Source organism: Pseudorasbora parva, chromosome 13 (assembly GCF_024679245.1).
Source record: "Pseudorasbora parva isolate DD20220531a chromosome 13, ASM2467924v1, whole genome shotgun sequence".
Taxonomy (NCBI): domain Eukaryota; kingdom Metazoa; phylum Chordata; class Actinopteri; order Cypriniformes; family Gobionidae; genus Pseudorasbora; species Pseudorasbora parva.
Genome location: NC_090184.1, coordinates 9,929,185 through 9,942,013, shown reverse-complemented (window position 1 = coordinate 9,942,013; position 12,829 = coordinate 9,929,185). Strand labels below are relative to the sequence as shown.

The window sequence follows — 12,829 nt, the reverse complement described above, 5'->3', positions numbered from 1 at the left end:
TACAGCACCCCAGTATCCCCTTATAAAAATGACATTTTAAAAGACATTGTGCTTTGTATTCCAAAACATTACAATCTTTCCAAACTATTTAACAGTGTAGGCACCTCTACAAGCATGATGAACACATGATGGATATTACCCAGAGCTATAAACTATATCTGATATTTATGCTACCATCAGTTACAGTGTTTGAGAATAATAGATGCTGAATAGTGTACATGGTAGTAATGATGGCAGTTGTGATATGGCTCATGACGACACATTGATATCTTGAGACACAAAACGATCAGTTTGTGTGAGAAATCGAGCCGTATTTATATAATGTTTTACCTCAAATACAACGCTATATCCAACAGCCTTGAATATGCTTCACTTCCGGTAAGGTCAATATGCATGCTCTGCCATAATGTACATGTAAAGACATCACTTCCGGTATACACAAGCTGGTGTACTTTACGCCAACGCCAGAAGTGAATCTCGTACACGACGCCAGAACGTGTATATTGATCTTCCTTACCAGAAGTGAAGCGTTTTCCAGGCTGTTGGATATAGTGTTGTATTTGAGGTAAAACATTATATAAATACATATAAATATTTTGTCGTCATGAGCCACAGGGCTATTTGTGCATGTTGTCTAAGCATGTTTTTTATTTGTTCCTCTCATAGAACGTTACCCATTCACATGATTATATGACTGGCACACAGCAATGGTTGGAGATAAAAATCTTCATTTGTGTTCTACTGAAGAAACAAAGACACCTACATGTTGGATGCACTGGGGGTAAACAGATAAAGATCTAATTTTCATTTTTGGGTGAACTATCCCTTTAACTGACTACACTCTGGGCTTATCTGTTTAATGTTTTATCTTATTAATGTTATTCATATACATATTTTTTTTTAAGTTTATTATTATCATGCCATCTTAAAATTATGACCAATTTGCTCATATTAACATTTTAATACAAGATCCACACAAACATTACTTACAAATTGTAACCATATTTACAGTTTATCTCTAAAGATTTGTCACACAATATTCTTGTTAATTCGTTGTTCAGAGTATGATAAGAGCGTTTATCATCAGCTTGGAAAAATGGAATTTCTCATTATGTAAGAAATTGCAGCAGGAAAATGCCAACTCCTGTGCACCAAGCATCTATTTACACAACATAAACAGCGCCATAAATACGTTAAAGGGGGGGGGGGGGGGTGAAACACTCAGTTTCAGTCAATCTCATGTCAATCTTGAGTACCTACACTCTAAAAAATAATTCAGTGGCTTAGTAAATATCACAGTAATAATTAACTTTATTAACTTAATAAAATCTCTCAATATCATTTACTTGATGGTTTTAGTTAAACATACCAAAATAATTGACTAAAAATCCAACAGTTAATTTTGTCTAAAATGTATAGTTATATTTAAGTTTTTTTCACTAAAATAATTTAGTATTCAAATAACCAATTATTTATTTTAAATATACTTAATACATTTGCAAAATTTATTTCAAAATATTTGAGAATGGAGAATTAAACCAATCTGTTTCAAGAACCACAAATATTACTTAATTAAAATCAAGATTATTAATATTTAACACACACTGAAGAAATTGAGTAAGTTTACTCGATTAAAACAATGCGCCCCTCCCCCACCCTCTGACGCGACGACAGCTCGACGGTTGAGTGAGTGCGGATATTTGAATTCTCCTCAGTCGCCAGAGCAGTTTCTTCTTCTCAGCGTCGCAGAATTGGGGCATTTCCTCTGTTAAATTCAGGTTTGTATGTTTTTTTATCTATATAATCATTACTGTGCTAAAAGGCATTTTATTTAATTCAAAACAACATACAGGGACAGTGTGTCTCACCTTAAGATAACGTGTGGCGTTAGTCTTTGAAACGCCTGCTGTGTTGCTCAAAACACACAACTTTATTCGGAAAGATAATGAATATAATGAATTTGAATGATAAAATCTTATTAAAACTGGGCACTGTTTGTTTATTGTCAGGTTATGGAGTCTGGCGCCTCGCAGCATCTATCAGCTACGAATGAAACGCAGGACAGCGGTCTCAAGTTCAAAGTCCACCCGCAGACCGCTAACGTTAGTCCATCTCAGGCACGAGAAACAGCGCTGATACAGTGGAAATATTATAACAGACCGGTTGATTACACTTGAATTACTTTTATATGTTTAATTTTTACTTCTAAAATGTTTGTTACATGAGTTTAAAAGTTGTAAAATAACTCTTATTCTTTACATGTCAAAACAGTAATATATGCTGTAACGTTATTGCTGTACTCATCGACAATAAAGGCCATGTCATGTATAAGTGTGTTTGTGTGGACTGTGGAGTATTTTACAAAGGTTTAGAGGAAATTAAAGTTATACTATATAAGTTAGTAATACTCATAAATAAAAACAGTTCATATTAGTCATAAATATTGGTTTTTAAAATGCTTTTTACCCAATTTTTTCTACTCAATTGAATTTGTTAATGTAACAAATGCAGTTACTCAGATCTACTTAATTTTTTTACTTACATTTACTCAGTTCTTATGGTGTCTATAATTGATTTCACTGCTTTAAAATTTACTCAATGTTTTTAGTGTAAAAATGTTTCACCAAAAAAATTGAGTAAATCACAGTATTAGTTTTTAGAGTGTATATAGTAGTATTGCATCCTTCATATCTCCGAAAAGTCTTTAGTTTTATTATATTTATAAAAGAAATATGGGCTGTACCGAGTCTTTCCGGAAAAAACAGAGCACCTGGAGGCGTATCGTGTGGGCGGAGCTAAAGAATGACGAGCGCAAAGCGGTGAGGTCCTCAAGCGTGGAGAAGCCCATCGCTATCGATCTCAGCTAATAGATATATGATCCAGAATCAGATCCGGAGGCTGAAATAAATTGAACAGGAGAAACAGCAACAGCAGGACGTCCGTCTCTGTGGTATGTACTGTATTTAGTGGCCTTCAACATTTGTGTGTCTTTACTCGCAGTTTATGAGGACATGATTTGGTTTATGGACTATTGTATGCGACTAAACCTTAGCAGTAGCAAGCAAAACGGTTTTGCATGTCAGACTAGTGTAACGTTATATATAGAACAAAAATGAAGTCCGTTAGCGCATTTGAATGACGAAGCACGCGATCATGTCGTTTACTGATGTTAACTCACGCGACGATAAGCAACAGCATAGACATTTGAAGCAGTTTTACTCACCGGCTGCTTCTAAAGCAGGACCGAACCTTTATCGCTGGGACCGCTCCGTCAAAAACACACTTCTTGGAGTGTGGAGATCCACTTTGCAATGCGACTGAAGCGATGTTGTGAAGCTTCCCGTCATTTCTGCGTTCAAATCGGTTCAAATGCAGCGCTGCCTTCCCGGAATGCTGTGCTGAAGCGTTGAAGTCGCTTGATGTCAAAGTGGAGGAATGAAGTGGAGCGCGGCGCAGACTATAACCGACATAAGTGTTCACGGACGACTGGATCTGCAGCTGAGCAGTGTTTATGGGCGTGCATTTCCTCTCTCACTCTAGTCACGCGCGCGCGTGCACCCTACCGGGAGAAGAGCCTGTACGGCCCATACAAGGACCTTCTGTTCTATTAACATCAAACCGAGCCATACTCGAAAAAAACTCTCAGAAACTTGTGAGAAACCGGAAGGAGTATTTTTGACACAGAAATACTCCATCAAACGTCCAACATTAGTTTTTGAAACTTTGTCTGTTTAGGATGGGAATCCAAGTCTTTAACAGTGTAAAAAGCTCAGTATGCATGAAACAGCATTTCACCCCCCCCCCTCCCCCTTATACCGAGGTCCTGACTCTCTGTGGTCATTAAAAATCCCATGGCACTTCTCGTTTAAGAGTAGGGGTGTAACCTCGGTGTCCCAGGCCAAATTCCCTCAATTGGCCCTTACCAATCATGGCCTCCTAATAGTCCCTATCCACTGAACTGGCTCTATCCCCCTCTCTCCTCTCCACTTATTGCTGGTGTGTGGTGAGTGCACTGGCGTCGTTTTACTGTGGCAGCCGTCGCATCATCCAAGTGGATTCTGCACACTGGTGGTGGTTGAGGAGAGACCCTGACATGAGTGTAAAGCTCTTTGGGTGCGCAGTAGTACATATGAAAGCGCTATATAAACGCCTCATTCATTCTCACTTGGGAATTTGTGAGAAATTGTTTTCCCTTATGTTTATTTTTCTCCCCTCTTCTTTTTGTCTGATCTTTGTTTGAACATTCATTGTGCGCGGCGGCGTTACAACTCAAAGATCCCCACACTCAGATGACTGCTCCTCTCCGATGAGTCCAGGAGTTCCTTGAAATCATGCAAATCTTGGTGCCTCCACATATGTGTGGCAAAGCTTGTCAAACAAGTGAAAAATAAAATTGTGCAGATGCAGTGTACACATTTACAATTGTAAAATAATATAATAATAATAATAATCAATTTCAGGATCTTCAAGGGCTCCTCATACACCGGCTCCTATGCTCTCGGTCACCCTTTCCCCCCACTTACGATGCCCCTGAAAATAGTACTGACTTATATCACAGACTTTTTGTTATACACAGAGAGTACACTCACATCACTATGAACGGGAGAAGGTGCTTTGCACAATATGGTGGAATAAGTCCCACCTTCTACAAAAAAGAGCCAATCGTCAATTGGTAAAGTCACTGCGTCATTACAACAAATATGCGCATTAGCGGATCCAGCCTGAAAATGTGTGTTTTTGTTTTTGTTGTTTTTTGTCATGATTTGAGCATTTAGAAACAAAATTTATGAGACAGTGTTTGCCAGATTTCACTGGCACATTTTTCCACCGGCAACGTGAGAATTGCTAGTACACAAGAAAAAGTGAGGGAGTACATTCAAATATAGAAGTGCCGGCGCCTTCAAGCATTTCAAGCAGTGAACATCTTCTATTCTACTAAATAACATGTTATTACCATGGTGACCCCCACCACCCCCGGAAAAAACTATGCATTGCAATGGTACGTTTAAAGAACACAATATTATCTTGGAAGCATGTCAAATATAAAATATATTGGTATCATGTCACAGAAACACATACATATAAACATTGGAATGAATGGAAACTTTCATATTACTGAAATGAAAAACAAATGATGTAATCATTTAAGTCTTATCTTTTATTTTTGTGTGGCTGCCAGTGAAGTCTATACTTAAGAGCAGCAACCACTGAACCCTCCCATTATAATCAATGCTGATCTCTTACAGGACATCTTTCTGAATTCCACTCTCCACTTGTCAGGAGTTAGACTTTATGACACTGAGCTGTGCTAGAGACATGTCAACTGCCTGCTAACCTGAACAATGGCTTGAATGTTCGCTTTGAGTGCCTGGTGTGTTTGACGTGACATGTTGATACCTGAGGATGCAGGACTGGACGTGTCAGGCTTGTAACACCTGGCCTCAGGTAACAGACAGAGTGATAAGAGGGGTAAAAATCCCCGATCCCCTCCCTCTAAAACACCACAGTCTTAGCTAAAACAAATCTGTCTGGTTTAAATTCCTCAGTAGACAAACCAATGGATGCCTATTAACACTTCACATGATAATACTGATAACAAAGATAATACTGCCTGTATATAATATGCATTTACTGTATGCATTTCTTTGTAATGCATGATGTCTTTATATGAAAAACAACTATCTATAATACTCAAAAGTATTGGGACACCCCTCCAAATCAATGAATTCAGGTGAACACAGGTGTATAAAGTCAAGCACCTAGGCATGCAGACTGCTTCTACAAACATTTGTGAAAGAATGGGTCGCTCTCAAGAGCTCACTGAATTAAAGTGTCATTGTGATAGGTTGCCACCTGTGCAAGCTATCACCATTTGTAAGTCCATTTTTGAAATTTCCTCACTGCTAAATATTCAACTGTCAACTGTTGGTGGTATTATAACAAAGTGGAAGCAATTGAGAACAACAGCAACTCAGTCACAAAGTAGTAGGCCACGTAAAACCTTAGAGCAGGGTCAGCGCATGCTGAGGCGCACAGTGCTCAGAAGTCAGCAACTTTCTCCAGAGTCAATAGATTCAGACCGCCAAACTTCTTGTGGCCTTCAGATGGCCCAGCTTCATGGCATGGGTTTCCATGGTCGACCAGCTGCATCCAAGCCTTACATCACCAACTGCAATGCAAAGCATCGGATGCAGTGGTGTAAAACATGCCGTCACGTGACTCTAGAGGAGTGGAGACGTGTTCTCTGGAGAGACAAATCACGCTTCTCTGTCTGACAATCCGATGGACAAGTCTGGGTTGGACCTGGCCCCTTTGTACCAGTGAAAGAAACTCTTAATGCTTCAGCATACCAAGACATTTTGGACAATTTCATGCTCCCAGCTTTGTGGGAACAGTTTGGGGAAGTCCCCTTCCTGTTCCAACATCACTGCACACAATTGCACAATGCTTTAAAGACAAAGCGTCCAGCGTCCTTTAAAGACAAAGACATGGCTGAGCGAGTTTGGTGTGGAGGAACTTGACTAGCCTGCCCAGAGTCCTGACCAAAAACAATAGAACACCTTTGGGATGAATTAGAGCGGAGACTGCGAGCCAGGCCTTCTCGTCCAACATCTGTGCCTGACCTCACAAATGTGCTTCTAGAAGAATGCTCAATAATTCTCATAAACACATTCCTAAACCTTGTGGAAAGCCTTCCCAGAAGCTATTATGGCTTTAAAGGGTGGGCCAACTCCATATTAAACCCTACAGATTAAGAATGGGATGTCATTAAAGTTCATGTGCATATAAAGGCAGGCGTCCCAAAACTTTTGGCAATAAAGTGTATATTCATGACTACACCTTAAGAGTATAATGCATTATTTCTGTGACATAATTAATTGTAATTGTTGTATTATATTATAATGCACTATACTCTATAAGGGTAAAACCTTGAATGGTAAGAATGTGTACTATATTCAAGTAGTGTGACTACGATTATTCACAAGAACATACAACATATTTAACTGTATGTATTATAGGGCATTATGAATGCATTAAGAACATCTTTAAAATGCTTTATATTAGCAGACTTTAAGTAAATGCACTATAGTATGGGTGAATCTCATGAAAATTCCAGTCATATGTCATCAACATAGTCCTCAATATTGGTGACATGACTGGGATTTTCAAAAGCTGCACCTGTGCCAAATTATACATTGTAAATAATTATTGGGTACATTGATTCAAAACAAGTCAGTCCAGACAAGTTTTACTTGTGATCATTTCTTTTTTAATGTTTTAAATGACTTAACTTGTGATTTGGTGTGCAGATTATACTTTATTACAGCCATATGTAAAACAAAATATGGCAATTAAGGGCATTCTCTCCCTCAGTGTAATGTAACAAAATAATATTAATTTATTTTGATTAAAATTGCAGTATAATAGCACTTTTATTTTTGTTGAATTAACATTAAATTATTATATTTTGATAGTATTTGTTGTACTATGTGTACTTTTTTCTAATTTAAATGCTATCACACTTAAGTACAGCATTAATAAGAATCTTAGAGAATCACCTCCTGGACAAATTACAGTAATGATAACTTTGGGGGAAATGTGTGAAATTAGCACAAAATATATTTCATATACTTCATTTTTTATTTGGGGGTTATATGTCACCTGTTCTTAAGGTTCAGTCGTCTATTCAATATTAATGTGACATCAAAGGTATCTGAAGATCAATGACTGAAATAGGTCAGAGATTGTGGAATGAATAAGAAGCACTGCTGTTTACAGACACTCTCATTCACTTCAGGTTCAAAGCAGAGGCAGAGACACTTTAACCCTTAGTTTTATAGGAAGTAAGGGAGATGAATTGCCTCACAAAACATCCATTCGGACCCTGACACCTCTTTAAATCTGCTACCGAAAAATACACAAAAGCTATTGTGTGTTCAACCAGAGCACTGCTGACAGGAAACAGTGAGTATGCAAATGTTTCTCCTTAATTTCCTTCCTTTCAACAAAGTAAAAGACAACAATAAGAGTGTCACTATCGATCAAACACGCAGATCATTTGCTTTCAGATAAGCAAAGCCATTTTTGCGAAGTAATAACAAAGACACATGGTTGATCTGAACATCCCCTGAGAACAAGCCTGCACTCAACACAATGCACTCAATACACAACGTAACATGAGATCTGGCCAATCTGGCTGAACCAAACACACACTATCACAGCACAAACAACATTCCAGTATCTGAAAGCCAAACGTCTGTATGATATCTACTGGATTATAGTCGTTTTTTTCTTTCTTTTCCTGTTGTCTGCATGGAAAAACAGATCAGAGATGGTGCGCGGCAAATAGCAGATGTGTGTGTTGACAAGCTAATGGCGTACCAGCTGGCAGGCTGGTGACTGTCGATCGCTCAGAGTCGCTCCCCACTACACAGAGAGAATGACACAATAGACCTTTTATTTCAGTTTCAACCAAGCAGTTCGCACTGCGACTCGCAAGACGTCCAACATCGCAGTGCCTGGGTTGAGATTTTCAAAGGGAAAAGGGAGCATATCTGTGTCACCCACGCTGACAAACAAAATCTACTTTAAATGGAACTAAAGTGACTCAGATGAATAATAACCATTGCACATAAACATCTGAAATGACATAGAGTAGGGTGTTCCCTGCCTAAGTACACCGGTTAAGTTTTAATTTATGGCTGTCTGATTCATGTTTAGCCTGAGGCACAGGTCAAATTTAACAGACAGATTAAATCAGGTTTCTCCTATGAGTATGCAGAGAAGACTGTTTATATAGAGGAAACGCCGGAAAATTTTGATAATTTCGCATAAAAAAAAACTTTTTCAAAAAGATTTTTCCAACAAATTCTCTATAGTGCAAAAAGCCATTCTTATTACAGTAAAGTGAAAAGAAAAAACTTGGTAACTCCTTAGTTTAGGGTCCAATTCTCACTACTACCTTTGCTTATTAGCATGCATGTTACTGGGATATTGATTGTAAACCCTAATGCTCAACAAAAATGATTGGTTTGAGTAAAGCCAACTCAAATTAAACATTAGTTCAAACAAATTAACTTTTATGAGTTTAGAATTATTAAGAATTGTATTATTATTATTATTATTGAGTTCTCAGAAAATGTTAAGTAATTTGAATTGTTTCATTGTTTTGAGTTTTATGAACTTGAAACTGGGCTTGGATTTCTATTTCCCAGCATGCTTTGCCATGGCATTCAAATAAAAAACAGTAAATACCTAAATTAAGTATTATATTGTGTTTTTATGTGCAAGACTAATGTTAAGTGGGAGATTTAGTTTAGATTAGTTTAATTGCTTGTTATGCTAGTTTAGAAGAATTTGGGGGATTTGCAGGGGATCATGAGCTTAGCTTGAGAACAGATATGTTAAATGTATTAATGCTGTCCTCATTCAGCAAGTGCCACGATATGCGAATGCTACCAAAGCATTGTGTAACCCATTAGAAAGGTGGCATTTATTGAATTAGCTAGTTAAAGATAGTCAAGTTTCCACTAGTAAAAAGTTGAGATTAGCTTACTCAAATATTTACAGTTCAGAGTAATTAAAATGTATGATTACAAAATAGAAATCTGCAAGTTCTGCTTACTTAAATTTAAAATTTCTTCTGATTGCCTACAAAATATCTAAACATAACAACTATTTATACTATTAATAATCAGTAATTACGCGTTTATTGAGGAAAAGTCATAGTTAATAGTTAGTTAATAGTGATAATTGAATTTAATATATTTTGAAAATAAAAGAAATTATTAAAAATTAAAACGCAAAAACATATGGTTATCATGGTAAAGAGAATTTGTCAGGAGAAATGTGTTGAAATGTAATATAACTGATGATACAATGCAAATATAACCTGGACATGTTTGTGTCAGATTAACTCACATCACATTAATGTCACATCACAATCACAGAAAAGACAACGCAGACCCCTCAAAAGGTTCTGCGCGTCTTTCTTCTTTTCATTCTTTCTACCGGAGCACCCAGGTGAGCAGTGTTGAGTTTCAGAATACAAAACTCTCAGAGAAAAAAAAGCCCAAGTGAAACTAAGAAAGACTTTTCCAATCTTTTATCCAGCTCTACATCTACGCAGACATGTGCCAGACAATCTTTCTGAGTAAACTCACCCTGGTAAAATCTCCTTTATGTCCTCACGACTAAATGTTGAAAAGAATAAGTATACTTAAAGTATTGTGAAGTATCACGTTACCTTTGTGAAAGTGGGTCTTGAAGGAACAGATGCAGGTAGTTCACAGTGTGAGCTTGAGATGATGTGATAGTGAGTAAAACACTTCTCCAGGCACACGTTTTACTGCTCCGATCTTCTCTTGTACAAAGAATATGCCTTTTTTTATTGCAGGCAAAAAGCTTCAGGCACACAGCTCCATACTGCAGGTAAAGGAAGTTGTCATTTGAAAGCTCTTTGTACACAGTGGGTGTTCCCTTATGGAGCAACAGTTTTCCCTGCGTCGAAATTGAACAAGTAGGGGCAGAGGAGCCTTTGCACAGGTGGGCGGGATATGGGGTGGAGTGCAGACAACTAGCGTATGGGAAATAGGCGGACTGCCTGCAAGTTTTAAAGGAAGTTTATTCGCATATCAACATTATTATTTTTATTTTGCTGTTTAAATCATCTTATAATGAGTTTGAAAAGGAGTTTATGGTAACACTTTATTTTGATGGTCTGCTTTAGACATTCTGTCGACTCTAAGTAACGTTGCACCTACATGCTAACTAACTCTCATTAGAGTATATAAGGACTGCTTAATATCTGCTAAAACGTTATTTTTATGCGTCACAAACAGACGTTCTACTGACTATAAGTAACTTTGCAAGTGCATGTCAGCTTATTCTACTAACACTAACAGTTTACTATTACTCAACTAATACTCTAATGACTGGTAGTTGACATGTAGGTGCAACATTACTTATAGTCAATAGAATGTCAATAAAGGGACCATATACAATAAATTGAAAACCAAGTTTAGTTATATTTTCAGTCCTTTATGTATAGGTTTGAACTCTCTATATGTAATAGCACTAGCATACAGCAGAATGGTGTTGTAACTTTTAAAATCCCGTCATTTTGTGTGTAGACGTGTCTCGGATAGGCAGGTAAATGGGTTAAAGGTAAATCAGTTACTTTCTGAACACATTAAATGCTGTTATGCAACCATGGTAATATGAATTTAATGACTGGTCTTGCTCTATGGGATTCTTTAATAGAAGCAGCCAAATGTGCAGAGCTCAACAGAGCAATTGCTTGATATTGTCGTGATATTCCACCACACTTACACATCCAGCAGGATCTGTTGGCTGAGCATTCATAAATCTGCACAAAAAGGGTTCAAAGTCCTTTAAAGTGACTTACAATAACACCATTTATATTTTATTGGCCTACTGCGTAATGAAAATGTTTCCAAATGTGCAGTGTGATATTTTACTAGACCTTGTAAGAACTTGAGTAAAGGTGCAAAGCAGCATGCCTATTTATTATGTCACCTATTATAGGTAGTGTTGCAGCATGTAATTTATCCATAAATAAATGGGTGAATATTAAAAAGAATAAAAAAAGATATGTATTTTTGATTCACCCATCCCCTGTGAAAAAGAAGTACACTTCAGTACCTTAAAAAAAAAAAAAAAAAAATATATATATATATATATATATATATATATATATATATATATATATATATATATATATATATATATATATATATATATATATATATATATATATATATACTGAACTGCAAATTGAATGTTATGTTTTGGCCACATAATTGTATGTTAATTGTAATTAAATGAAAACGTATAAGAGTTTAAATTTACATTAAACGCAATTAGCTGAACTTTAGAGTGATTTTTGACAAGTTAAGCATAACTAAAATATATATATCTTTATTTAATTTCATAATTACTTCTCTTGTCGTTGAAATATTAAAGTGTACTTCCAAATGCACCGACTGATTTTAGAGTAAAACAATTTTTGTAAAATATATATTTTATATTTATAAAAAAATATTTAGTACTGTATTTTTCATTTTCCGTAAATTTAAATTTCCAAAACTTTTTCATTCTTTCATATTTTGAAATGTTTTCACTTCAGTATAATCTGCTGAGTGTCGGCTTTAAATCAAGATCAAAATTAAGTCTATATTCCAAAGAATTATTGAAATAAAGCCCTTTAAGTTTAGATTCGTGACTATTCTAAAAAGGGGGTGACAGTTAAGGGGTTAAGGCTTTTAATTAAAAAAAATATAATATCTATTTTTTTTTTCTTCTTTTTTAAGTGCTCCTATTATGCTATTATAAAGGCTCCAAATTTAGTTTTGGAGGTCATTTTTGCAACAGTCTCTCTAAATCCCTCCTTTCCATGAGCCTTCTCTGCTCTGATTGGTCAGATGGCCCAGTCTGTTATGATTGTTCTGCTGATTGCAGCGCTTGTCTGAAGCTAAACTCCCATTACCATTACTCCATTTCAGCTCAGCTTCAGTCCTCATTGATTGTACACAGTGTAAAGACAGTAAATGTAGCAGGCGTTGATTTAACCATATCAATCTTATCGTGTATCGAGTCTGATAATGAAACTTGAGACTTGAGCAGAACATTTCTCAGTGATACGTTAGTCAGTTTGAGGGACATTATGAGATGCTGCAACTGTAATTCCTCACTATCAGCATTAATAATTGTATGTTCATCAACAAACCCATGTGTATATTTCTAATTTATTGCGCTGCACATGTGGAAATTGCTAGCCTGACAAGCCAGACCCACATCAAGATGTTAG

General features: G+C 36.5%; 1 protein-coding gene across 1 annotated transcript in view; it reads right to left on the bottom strand.

Annotated features, from left to right (window-relative positions):
• Positions 1-10,449, bottom strand: part of plch2a (phospholipase C, eta 2a) — a 216,446-nt gene extending 205,997 nt beyond the window's left edge. Inside the window, exon 1 of the mRNA XM_067413138.1 lies at positions 10,247-10,449. The gene's annotated coding sequence lies outside the window, so the exon portion shown is untranslated. The remainder of the gene's footprint in view (positions 1-10,246) is intronic.
• Positions 10,450-12,829: the final 2,380 nt, after the last annotated feature.